This window comes from Halichoerus grypus, chromosome 4 (genome assembly GCF_964656455.1).
Source record: "Halichoerus grypus chromosome 4, mHalGry1.hap1.1, whole genome shotgun sequence".
In the NCBI taxonomy this organism is placed as follows: Eukaryota; Metazoa; Chordata; class Mammalia; order Carnivora; family Phocidae; genus Halichoerus; species Halichoerus grypus.
Window position 1 is genome coordinate 114,723,238 of NC_135715.1, and position 13,888 is coordinate 114,737,125.

Below are 13,888 nucleotides of genomic sequence, written 5' to 3' on the forward strand. Positions count from 1 at the left end.
CTGTTAGGTTTTCTACATACATGGTCATGATATCCTCTATTACGTTGGTTTGACTTCTGTCTGGATGCCTTCTATTTCTTAGATTGACTTAGTTTCCTGGCTAGATGCTTCTGTACAGTGTGGAATAGAAGCGATGAGAGGGAACAGCCTTGTACTTGATCACAGAGGAAAGCATGCAGTCTTTCACTGCTGAGTGCAATATTAACTATACGTGTCTCATGGATGCTGTCAGATTCAGGAAGTTCTTCTGTTACTAGTTTGCTGAGAGTTTTTTTTTTTTTTCCTCTCTTATCAGGAATAGATGTTGGATTTTTGTCAAGTGATTTTTCTGTCTCTTGAGATAATCATATGGTTTTTCTTTTAAAGTTTCTTAATACAATAAATTGATTTTTATTTTTCTGGTGACTTTTATACCAACCTTGCATTCCTGCAATAAAACTTACGTGGTCTTGATATATTATCTTATATATTAAGTTCTTTTGCATCTATTCATGAGGGATACTGGTTTGCAGTTTTCTTGTAATGTCCTTTTCTGCTTTTGGTATCAGAATGATGTTTCACAGAGTGAGTTGAAAAGTATTCTCTCCTTAATTTTTCTGGAAAAGCTTGTGTGGAATTTGTATTTCTTCATTAATGTTTGGTAGATTCACCAGTGAATGCATCTGGGTATTTTGTTTGTGGGAATGTTTTTAAACTACAAATCCAAGTTCTTGAATAGATACAGAGCTATTAAGGTTATCAGTTCTTCTTGAGTAAGCTTTGGTAGTTGTGTCTTTCAAGGATTTTTTTTCTTTTAATCTGTGATTCTGAAATTATGGCCATAAAGTTCATAATCTCTCATTCTTCTAATGTCTATAGAATGTTTATAACATCAACTCTTTCCTTCTTGATATTTATACTTTGTGTTTTTTCTTTTGTTTTCCTAATCTAGGTACAGGGTTAAAAAATTATTGATCTCAAAGAATAAACTTTTAGTGTTATTTTCTTCTTTGGTTTTCTATTTCTTTAATTTCTGCTTTTTTCCTTATGCTTATTTTGGGGGTTATCTCATTTCTAGTTTAAAGTAGAAGCAGAGGTCATTGATTTGAGGCTTTCTTGAAGCATTTAGCATTTAGGCATTTGGTGCTATAAATTTTTTTTCTAAGAGTCCCACATACTGTTTTCATGTTCATTTAATTCAGAATACTTCCTAATTTTATTTTTAACCTTTTCTTTGACCCCATGGTTGAGGTTTATATTTTAGTTTACAAATATTTGGGGATTTTCCAGAGATCTTTATTGCTGATTTCTATTTTAATTCTATATAGTCAGAGAACTAGGACTTGAAATATTTTTTTAAATCTGTTTAGATTTGATTTACAGCCCAGAATATGTTCTGTCTTGTTAAATGTTCCATGTGCATATGAAGAGAGTGTATTCCAATTTTGATGGGTAGAGTATTCTATAATTGCCAACTAGGTCAAATTGATAGTATATTCTTAATGATTTTCTTTCTATTTGTTGGATCAATTATTGAGAGAGGGGTATTGAAATCTCCAGTTATAATTACGGATTTGTCTAATTCCTGCCGTTCAAGGAGTTGTTTCTCTCTCTCTCTCTCTCTCATATTTCGAAGCTCTGTTAATAGATTCATAAATGTTTAGGATTATTCTGTCCTCTTGATGACAACTTTATGAAATGGCTATTTTTATTCCTAGAAATATAAATATGTAAAATATATTGCTCTGAAATGTACACTCTCATGTCACTCCAATTGCATTCAATGTGTTTTTCATCTCAGAGGTTGCAATTTCTTTTGTAGAAGTTTGATTTGGGATTAAAAAAATTTTTTTTTTCTCTTACAAAACTTAAGTAGAGGTGGACTACAGTTAAAATGGTTTTAATGTCCTTGTCTATTAATTCTAACATCTGTGTCTGTTCTGGGTAGTTTTGAATGATGTTATGTTCTCCTGCTTCTTATGGCTGGTAATCTTTATTTGTCAGACATTGTGAATTTTACCTTCTTGGGTGCTGAATATTTTTGTATTCCTGTAAACATTTTTTTTTAAAAGATTTGATTTATGAGAGAGAGAGCACACAAGCTGGGGGGCGGGGAGGCAGAGGGAGAAGCAGGCTCCCTGCTGAGCAGGGAGCCCGATGTGGGGTTTGATCTCAGGACCCTGGGATCATGACCTGAGCCGAAGGCAGACGCTTAACAACTAAGCCATCCAGGCACCCCTCCTATAAACATTCTTGAGCTTCATTCTAGGATGCAGTTAGGTTTTATGGAAAGTTTGACCATTTTTGGTAATTTTTATATTTGCTAGGTGGGACCATAGTCTAGAGTTAAGTATTCCCCACTATTGAGTGAGGACCCTTCTGAGGACTATGAATTCTATGCCCATGAATTATGAGGTTTTGTAATCTGACTAGTGGAAATGGCAACTTTAGAACATTATGTATTATATTCCATTTTAATGTAAAATATACATATGTGTTTCCCTCATTTAGTGATTGTTTTATGAATACATATAATGTGATAGGCATCAGGAATAGAATAGCAAATGAAACAAAATCCTTGCTCTCAAGGAGTCTACATTCTATGGCTGGAGACTTATAAGGCAATAGTTATATAATATGTCAGGTAGTAATATGTGCTTTGAAGAAAATGAAGCCGCATAAGGAGAGAGAACATGATGGAGAGTGGGATAGGGTACAGTAACATGAGTGGGAATAACTCCTTGAAAAGATGACATTTGAGCAGAGACTAGAATATGAAGGAAAGGAACATACCCGGGGCCCGGGGGAAGGACATTCTAGATATTTGAATAAGTGCTGAGATGGAATAGTAAGCCAGGAGAATGGGTTTGGCTTGTTTGAGGAAGATCAAAGAGGTTAGTATCATTGGGGTGCTGGTAGAAAGTAAGGGAAGGAACAGTGGGGATGAGGGCAGAGAGCAGGAGGACAGTGTGAGATCATGTAAGGCTTTGCTGCCTGTGGTAAGAACTTTGGGTTTTGCTCTGAGGGTGATAGAAATAATTTAGGGGTTTTGAGAAAGGTAATGGCATGACCTGCCTTACCCTTTTAAAGGTATGCTATGTAGCCATATGGGGAATTGACTGCAGGTGAAGGGCAGTAACAAGGAGACCAGGTTAAAAGCTGTATAATCATTCGGTCCAAAGTAGTTGGTAGTGGTGAAGGCAATGGGGAAATAATCAGATTCAGGATATGGTTAGAAGTTAGAGCCTGCAGGATTTGTTGATGGGTTAGATGTAGGATAAGAGAAAGAATGAAATTAAGAATGACTCCTCAGTGCTTTTGTTTAGTTTTTGCTCCCTCCTTGCACTCCTGATATACAACAAGAAAAATAGTTGCCATTAGTAGGATGGAAAAGACTGGCGGAGGAGAATCAAGAATTCAGGTTTGACATGTTGAGTTTGAGATTACCTATACAATGTCCATTAAACATTACAAGTCTGGAGTTCAAAGGAGAAGTCTGGGCTGGAGAGCTATTAACATGTAGAAGGCATGTGAAGCGTGGGCCTAAATGAGATCACCCAGGGAGTAAGTATAGATGGAGAATGAAAGAAGGCTGAGGATTGGATTATCCTACATTTAGAGGTCAGGAAGATGAGGAAGAGCCATCAAAGGAGACCAAGAAGGAATGGGCAAAGAGACAGGGTGATACCTGGGAGAGGGACATCCTGGGAGCTAAGAGAAGAAAATGGTTCAAGAATAGAGGATGCAATATACTATGTCAATTGCTATTCAGAGTTGAAGAAAATGAGGTCTTAGAATTGACTTTGAGATTTGGCAATGTGGAGGACATCGGTGACCTTGACAAGTGCAGTCTTGTGGAAGTGGTAGGAATGAAAGTCTGATTTGGGTGAGTTCAAGAGAGCCTGGGGAGAGGAACTGGCAGTAGTGAGCATGGATGGTCTTTGGAATCATGTTGTGAAGGGGAACACAGGAATAGAGTGTAAGCAGATGCCTATGCCCAATGTGCTTAGACGTCTTAAAGGAGGCAAAAGAAAGGGCACCCTGTGGTTACCTCTGAGAGAGACTGAGTGGACTAGGGTATAGAGGAGATGGAGGAAACATTGTGTATTGTTTTTTCTTCATCATGTTTGTGGTGCTTTTAATGAGACGCAATCCTCACAATGTTTACATCAAGACATGAATGTACATATAAAGATAGACTATGGTATACATAGTATGATTAGGTTAAACAATCAGAAAGAACTGCAGAGAAAAGGAGGAAAATATATAAAATATTTAAAATAAGGTATAAATGGGATGAACTTTGGAATCAAAGTACTAGGAGCTTCCATACAAATCACTTCATGTCTCTTAGCCTCGACTTCCTTATTTGTAAGTAATAAATAAAAATACTATCATCAAGGGTTAGTGTGAAGCCTATCTGGAATGATGTATGTTAAGTACCTGGAAATCAGTAGGTTCCTGGGCCATTATTATTGCTTGAATTTTCCATATTGTCTCATGTTCTAAAAGGGACAAAATATTCATGAATTACTAGTATACTTAAAAGTTAGAAACACTGAAAACAGACTGGAACAGCAGTTAGTAGTGTTTGGTTCTAGGTTATCTCCTATTCAGTATAGTTTCTGTGCTTTTAAAAACTAGCAGGTCAACAAATAGTTTAAGTAGAAGCATCAGGTGATTTGTTTTTTTTTTTTCTTGCCCGGGGCCCCTGACTGTTTTGAACAAGAGCAGAAGGTATATGGGGGGTGAGAAGGACTGAAAGCTCAGAAGGTACCTACCATCTGAAAAATTAGTTGGAGAAAATCCAATGCATCAAAAAATAGGTTAATGAAAATGTGATTTCCTTTATAGATAGCCTTCAAGGCCTGCATCTGCTACCTGGGTTGAGGTCTTCCGTGTGGCTTGTGAAGAGGGTGGCTCACAAGGACAGTTCCAGTTTAACTCTTGCCCTGGGGTCATTACTTATAAAGTCTCCTCTCACTTCCAGGAGTGTCCCAGTGTGGATGACAAATTATAAGGTCCCCCTACCTAAGGGATGTGGAACCTGCAGAAGTTTTCACAGGATTCAATACTGCCCTTGGATGGTTTTGCTCGAAGATTTGTGTATTAACATGGGGAGTAGGATGGTGTGCCAATAAGATTGAAATCCAGGTCAGCTTCTAAACTGAAATTCTGTAATGAAGTAGAGAAGGATAACATTTGGGATGGGACAGTGACATTTTCTGTCCTGGCTAGATGGGGAGTGTAAGTGCGGGTTCTTCATATAAGCCCGAGGAGGCCATATTTAGTATAACATGTTGCAAACAGTAAGGTTCTACTGAAAATGTAAAGTGCTTTCATATGTACTATTCCATTTGAGTCTCACCATAATATCTAGTTTGGTTTTTTAAATAGATGTGGGAATAGCTGGTAATTGATTTGAGAATAAAAGCCAAATCTCCTCATGCTCTTTCCATTATAACACACACGTTGGAAAGCCATTGCTAGAATATCCAGGGAAGGCTTTTTCTGACTAGGACAAAAGTGCATTGAGGGGGCTTCCTGGAGTGAACTGCATGGTTACTTGTTTAGGAGACCAAGTTCTGTTTACTCTCGGCGATAGCTTTGCTACATAGGTATTCTTGCCTATTACCAGTGTTTTATTTTAACTTTTTTTAAATTTAAAGATTTATTTATTTTAGAGCACACGCATGAGCAGGGGAAGGGGCAAAGGGAGAGAAACTCAAACAGACTCCCTGCTGAGCATGGTGCTGACGCAGGGCTCCATCTCGTGACCCTGAGACCATGACCCCATGACCCCAGCCAAAATCAAGGGTTGGCCGCTCAACTGACTGAGCCACCCAGGCGCCCCAATTTCCAATGTTTTTAATACCAACAAGCCAACAAATAGAATAGCAGTTGGTTGACTACTGTCAGATTTGGGTATGTGCCATTTATCTTAACCATGGAAATTCCTTTGCCTCCTTTTCCCCTCTGAAAGCCGTGGACAGAGTAGTTAAAAGAGCTTCAAGGGGTTGACTTGATACCATTTGAGGCTCTTGCTTAGTACTTAACTCACATACCAATTTTTAAATTAAGGATTACAGTATGGAATTTTAAGGATTGCAAGAAAAAATAGAAGCTTATAGCTAATTACTCTTTCAACTATTTTTTTCCGAATGCATAATCTTTGGAGAAGTCTTATTATAAGTAATGCTTTTATCTCAATGCCAAGTGATATTTCATTTTGATCTAGGAATCCAGAGCTTGGATATGTATTTCTTTTTGCAAAATGTTAGCATTTTGTCCTGCTAAATTAAGTAGTGATAAAGGAAAACTCCAATATAGCTCTTTCCTGCTCTCCTGAAATTCTATCAAAACCCCAAATATATGAGAAAAGGAAATTGTACCTTAAGGTTTAACACACGAGTCATAAAAGCTGGTCTCTGTTAAAGCTGGGCTGTCAGCAGCCTGCAAATTAGAACTCTAGGGTATGTCGAAACTTAAAGTTCATCTTTAACATAAAGGGGGTTCACACAATGCTATTCTGAGGGCTAATCTTTAGTGACAGATGTAGAGAAAGGATCCTCAAGTGTTGTTAGGAAAACCCAAGTCTTCCATCCTAAGCACTTTTGACTTTTATTTTAGACATCAGCCAGTCATTGCCAAGAATATGTCTGAAGGGACTGATCCCAGCTGTTTGAAAGGGCTTTCCTTTTGTATAAGGTACTTAGAGAATCATGTAGTATTCTGTTCTGTGGCATATTTTATATATACCATGACCACAAATAACGGTGATCCTAATGATTTTTTTCTAAATTGATGGCAGCAAGGACTTGTGAAAAGAAAGCTCATGGAGCTGGGAGGCAATCCTTACTACAACGATTTAAATTAGATTTTACTACTAATTAGACAAGTTATTTAAACCTTTGTTAGCTCAATTTTCACATCTGTAAACAGATCCTAATAACTTCACTATCTACCTTATTGGAATAGTTTCATGGTCAAATGGATGATTAGATGTCAGATCCTTTGAAAAGTAGAATCCTGACTGTGGTAGACTTACAATGCTCACCTGCATCTAGTTCATCTTCATCGGAAAATTTCTCTTCCTGGCCCCTCTTGCAATTGGGCGGGTCATGTGACTCTTCCTGGCCAGTGGTGGTGGCTGGACATGAGTCACTTCTGGGCCAGACTAATTAGTTGGTGTAAGACCCTTTAGGGTTCTCTTTCCCTGTTGTGATAATTTTGGAAATATGTTTCCACATTTAGAGCTATCTGGAATGCTAAGACAGCACATGGAAGATAGTTATCTCAGAGAGGTGCCTGGACCTACAGTGGGCTTCGATTCAGCAAGAGATAGACCTAGTGTGTCAGAACAGAGATTGAGAGATTGTTTGTTACGCAGCATAACCCAGCTGATCCAGACAGCTCTATGTATAAAGAAGTTATAAAATTATCACTGTGATGATTAGTCAGAAGTCTCCCAGATTCCTCCTAATATTTATGAATAATTTGCTGGTGTTTCATATTCTGATGCCTAATGGACTTGAATCTGATTGTTGCAACTCTCTTCCCATCCTCCCACCCCCAAGAATCTCCACTGTCCTTTTGGATGTAACCTGAAAGAATGAGCTGTATTGGCAGTTACAACATACAAGGAGAGGTGGTAATTCCAAGAAGTAATGTATCTGGCAATTAATGGATATTCAACAAACCTTTATTGACAGTAGGAAGAGAAATTGGGTGATATGGTCATTACCAGTGATTCCATGTAGCAAAATTGAGTAGCCAACACTCTCCTCGCAGTTGCCTCAGAAGCAGGGTTTGGCACATTTTGTCCTTCTCTCTTTCTTGAACTCTTTTTGATCCTTGGGTTCCTAGACTCCAGCATCTTCTAGTTTTCTTCCTGTCCTAGCAGCCACTCCTTGGTCTCCTTTGCTGGATCCTCTTATTCCTGGTAATTAAATACTGGAGTGCCCTAGAGCACAGTCTCTGAAGCCCTTCTCTTTTATTTGAATCTCTCAATCATAACTGCTTTTTGTTGTATTATTGAATGATTTATTTTTTATTGATTTATACGGAGTATTAATCCTCTATCATACATTGCTGAGAATTTTCCTCATTTGTCATGAGATTTTTACTTTATAGTTTTTCCATGTACATTTTACATTTCTATATAATCAAATATATCATTTTTAAAAAGGTTTTTGGAATTAGTATGGGATTTGAGGAATTTGTTAATGTGTGAGGTGGTGATATTTAAAATATGAAAGTGGTCTCTATATTATAGACCAGATCATTGGTCTGGAGATGTTCTCTGGGTTGGTGCTTACATGGTGAAGGGTCATGTCATTCCAATCCATATTCTTGCTAAATTACACTTGTGACTGTAATAATAATTTATTTCTGTGTAACAGCTTCAAATTTTAGTTGCTTAAAATACCGGTAATCATTTATTATCTCTCATGGGTTTCTGTGGGTCTAGAAATCAGAATTGGTTTGGCTGAGCATTTCTGGATCGTTTATTCTCATGAGGTAGTCACATGTTGGCCTGAGCTGCAGTCATTTGAAGGCTTGACCAGGGCTGAAGGATTTATGTCTAAGGTGACTCACGTAACTGGGAAGTTGGTCCCTCTTCATGTGGGCAACTGCTTGAGTGTCCTTATGACCTTGTTATTGGTTTTTCCCCAGAGCAATTGATCTAGGAGACCAAGACAGAAATTCCAGTGTCTTCTAGGACCCAGCCTCAGAAGTCACACATCATCACTTCTACCTCATTTAGTTGGTGGCATAATAGACCAGTCTGACTTCAGAGTATGGGTTGGGGGTAGGAGAGAACACTACTAAAGGCATGACCACCAGGAGGTGAGATCCTCAGGGACCATTGTGGAGCCTAGCTCCCACGGCAACCAAAGGGTATTCCATATTTGAGATGTTTTCTTAGGTTTGATACATGCTTTTAAACTGAAAATACAGGAATGCCAAATGATGAGTATTGGGGTTTATCCAAGGCATTGTTAACTTTATACTCTCTTAAAGTAGAAGAGATGGATGAATATTTGCAGACTGCTCGAGTAGGCCCCTCAGGACAGAAGGTGTCTGAGATAATACCAATGTAAGACCCCTAGTACACTTTCTGGAACTAATGTTATTACTCTTGATTTTCTATTTCCTCCATACCTCTCTGAATCCAAATATTTTGAAGAAAATAAGTCAGGTAAGGGCAAGACAATGTCTAAGACAGAGGAAGATAGCTGCTAATAATAGCAATAACTTTTACTTATTAAACACCTGCTATGTGCCAGCCAGATATAGAACAGACTCTTTTTAATAAGTTACATCTTATTTATTCCTTACTATAGCCATTGATGGAAATGGATATTATCCTTTTTTTTTTTTTTTTTAAGATTTTATTTATTTCTTTGGGGTGGGTAGGAGTAGAGGGAGAGGGACAAGCACACTCCACACTGAGCGTGGACCCTGATGTGGGGCTTGATCTCACAACCCTGAGATCATGACCTGAGCTGAAATCAAGAGTTTGATGCTTAACCGACTGAGCCACCCAAGTGCCCTGGAAGTGGATATTATCCTTATTGTAAGTATGGCAAAACTGATAATCACAGTAACTCACCCAAGGTCATGGAGTATTGGTTGAGCCGAGATTTGAACCCAGGTTTGTTGGTCTCCAAAGGCTGTGGTTATTCTACTACCTCTTACTGCATCCTGTTGATATAAACATAGGCACATAAAATGTTTGGGCATCAGAAATTTGAAAAACTGTAGAGTTGTGTGTTATCTGGAAAAATCTGTCAAGGGTAAAAGATCCAGGAAAACATAATCCCAGATACGAAGGCACTCTGAAAATGAAAAGTGCTTTATAAATGTAAGGTGACAGTGTTGTTAATATTATTCAGCTCAGAGAAGTGAGAAAATGAATCATGTATAATTCCTCTATTTCTTCTTCAGAGTATAGCAGAACAACTGCCCATTAATCCTTACCCCGTTAAAACAATAACTGCCTAGCCAGGTAGTACACTGGAATTAATGTGTAATTAAAGAAAATTATCATCCGCTCAGCTATGAAATAGGAATGGCAATATTTCAAGTCCGTATATATTCTAGACAAATAAATGTTTTAGATTAGGAAACTCTGCTAAAATGTATAATTTAGGAAGATATAAAATCATCAGTTTAAAATTAAAGCATAAAGAGCTTTATGTCTGTAAAAGCATTTTGTTGTAATGTTGGTACGGTGTCATATTTGTCTTCAGTACGAAGACATCGTCTTTCCGACAACCGCTGTTTAAAGGCTACACGCCTTGGGGATGGGGAAAGCGTGTTTCTCTTGGATTGCCCCTCTTTTGATGTGCTTGTTGGTGGCATTAACACATTACCAATGAACTGAGATGGCAGGCTTGAGGGTGGGGGATGGTATGAAGCCCTCATTATCGTGCCTTGGCACCGGGCCCATAGACAGCAGCAGCAAGAGCCTTGATTTCATTTTTTTTTTTTTTTTTTTTAAAGATTTTATTTATTTATTTGACAGAGAGAGACAGCGAGAGAGGGAACACAAACAGGGGGAGTGGGAGAGGGAGAAGCAGGCTTCCCGCCGAGCAGGGAGCCCGATGCGGGGCTCGATCCCAGGACCCTGAGATCATGACCTGAGCCGAAGGCAGTCGCTTAACCAACTGAGCCACCCAGGCGCCCCTTGATTTCATTTTAAAAGGAGTTAGGAGAACGTGAAGAAGGTCATAGCCATCAATCTGTTATCACTCTGCTAGATAGGATCTTTTTAAGGAGGAGCAGGAAACATATTTTAAAACCTCCAATGAAGGCCCCCAAATGACTGTGTTCATCTTACCACTTATTAATGAAAGCGCTCCATCTCTGAAACAGAGCTCACAAGCACTGCACCACAAAATTTGTCAAAGAAAAGGATTTCGTTTTAAATTGCCCCAGCTCGAGGCAGCATATACAGTTAGTATAGACAGGGAAGCAGGCATACGAAAGCAAAAAAATATATATATTTTTGCGGTTTTATTGGGTTTCATTAACTTCACAGTCTTGTAAAGGGGTTGGTACTCCTTCCACTGCAGAGGAAAGAAACAGAGGCGGACATTAAATGTCCAGCTGAAGGCTGGATTATTGATCGGAGGGTGGGAAATAGTCTGGAGGAGCTTTAATCTCTCAGAATGCACTTCTCCTGTCCCTGGCTGTAGCCGTGAGGCCTCTGGATAGTATGCCCTTTGTTTTATTTCTAAGGAAGTTTTAGAAAGGAAATACACAGTACCTAGAATCTGAGTCTTCCAGCATGGGATTTAGTTTTGTGAAATTTTATTTAGTGTTGAGGTGCATGTATATTTATTTTTACACAATTAAAATATTGATGTTCAAATGTATGTACAAAATCTGTTCAAATATCCATTTTTTAAAAAAAGATTTTATTTATTTATTTGACAGAGACACAGCGAGAGAGGGAACACAAGCAGGGGGAGTGGGAGAGGGAGAAGCAGGCTTCCTGCAGAACCTCCCAGGACCCTGGGACCATGACCCCAGCCGAACGCAGACACTTAACGACTGAGCCACCCAGGTGCCCCTGTTGCTATAAATTCTTAATACTATTTCATAGTAGCATACTAGTCCTTCAAGTTGATAATGTTATAATTTATTTTCTTACTGTAGGACATTCAGGTTGTTTCCAAAATTTCCCCTGCTATAGGTGATGATGTAATAAACTTTTCCACGAAGATAGCTTTTTTATTTCCAAAAGGTATTATTATTTTTTTTTTTTAGCTAAATTTTTCAGGACTGGACTTAGAGGGTCAAGGCCACTTTTGCTTATGTGATTATCTTCATGGGTTTGCTTCCCTGATAGATGGTGATTTTTTTTTGTTGTTTATATTGTTAATTTTTGGGCATCTAATCTGTACCTAGGGGTTTGCATAGTTCTGATCTGCCTGACCAGATTTGAGGATTGTGTCCTAAATGGCCCCAGCAGGACGCAGAATTCACACCATTGGTTCAAATGAGGAGAATTCCGTGGATTCTACCCACAGAGTATGTGCAGGGTGATAGGATGGGGGGAGTCCAGCCGTAGAAAGCCATGGGAGCCGTGAGCTGAGGGGACAAGAGAGAGAAGGCGTGTTCCGGGAGGGCTCATGGCCAGCTCTGGACGGAAGAGAGAAGGGAAGGAAACAGGGTCTCAAGAACACTTAGAGCTGCAGCCGTGGAGGATGCAGTCCTGGCTGGGGCTGGGGCTGCAGAGGGACGCCACTTCTATGGGTGATGCTGGGCTTGAAGCATGTGGGGCTAGGAGGAACCCTGCCCCCAACCTCCCTTTCCTCCCTTGCTCTGGTCTCCTGCAACTTCCTCCATTAGCCAAACCCAGCACAAGTCAGTTGCCCAGGAACCTGGGGGATGCGATCTGCAGGGGCCACCCTCCCGGTTGACAGTGAGAGCAGGGCAGACAATGGATCTCAAGCTAGTGGAGGCGCAAATGACAAAAATAAACTAGCACAGTGATGATGGAAGTTGGGATGATATTTAACATCTCTCTGGACTATAGTCTCTGAGAAAGGCCTTAAATATTGCATTTGCTTTATTATGAAAACCAGGTCACCGTCAGAGAGCCAGGGGCTCAGAAAGAGCACTCAGCACTGGTGAGAACAAGTCCCATGTCTGTAGGCTGTGTTTGCTTTTTGGCAGTCTTCGTAGTTACCTTCTGTCAGATCTGATATTCCTTACACCTGCTCTTCCAGCTCGAAGTTTTGATCCAAGTATGTCTCTAGTTTCAAGGACACACTAAAGGTAGATTCTCTGTAGGAACCTGGTCACAGACAGCATTCCACAGGGCAGTTTCTCACACTGGGAGGTGAAGACCTCTGAGCCTTGGTAACCTCGGGGATTTGTGAGTCTTAGGTAAGGTTTTTAAGATGTTGCTTTCATTTTCATGGCGATAAAAATTTTACCTAGGCCCATCCTGGTTCATTGGGTATCTGTCTTATAACTAAGCACCGGGTTATGATTTCCAATGTGTATTTAGGTTTGTGTTCAAATTAGTGTCAAGTAGAACCTGTTTAAAATGGAGGGTTCCTAAGAAAAACCAGGGTAGAACTAACTTGACACCAAAGCACTGTTTGCATTTAAAGACCAAATGCTCACAGAGCAGGCTGATGAAGAAAGGTTTCACAGCACTTCTAGAAGGGAAGTGGTGGGAGTAGCCAGTCTTCCCATAGGACACAGAAGTAAATGCTTGCCGAGCTCAAAAGGACCCATGCCATGGCAATCAGTGGCCAGTACCATATATATCCTCACCGGGGCAGCAGTGTGGTTTCAGCAGAACATGATCTAACATGTTAAGCTACAGTTAATTTGAATGCTGTTTGTTCTGTAGTTTGGATTGTATCTGTTTATACACGTGCTTTGGTTTGTATAGACAAAGGGTGACACATCTAAAGATTTTGTACCTGGTCTTATATTGTTGTTTTCTAAGGAACACACTAAAAACAACAAAGTTAACATTGGGGGGATTTGAGGGAACATTTTTCTTTTTTGTTTCTTTTTTTTTTTTTTTAAGATTTATTCACTTACTTTGAGAGCGAGCGAGAGAGAGAGAGATGGAGAGAGAGAGGCAGGCAGAGGGAGAGAATTTTCAAGCAGACTCCCTGCTGAGCTTGGAGCCCCACGTGGGGCTCAGTCCCATGACCCATCAGATCATGACCTGAGCCAAAACCAAGGGTCAGACCGACTGGGCCACGCAGGTGCCCCAAACATTTTTCTTCAAAAAAAGGTCTGCATATAATTCAAGTTGGACAATTACCATGGAGTTAACCATGGACTGGTAATCTCTGCCTCTGTGAATTGATTAAAGGAGGAAGGAAGGACTTTTTTTTTTAAACCTCTCTTTTAGCACTAAAAAGACTTT

General features: G+C 39.5%; 1 protein-coding gene across 8 annotated transcripts in view; it reads left to right on the forward strand.

The window, feature by feature from the left end:
* LYPD6B (LY6/PLAUR domain containing 6B) overlaps positions 1–13,888 on the forward strand; it is a 165,880-nt gene that overhangs the window by 59,107 nt on the left and 92,885 nt on the right. The window lies entirely within an intron of this gene.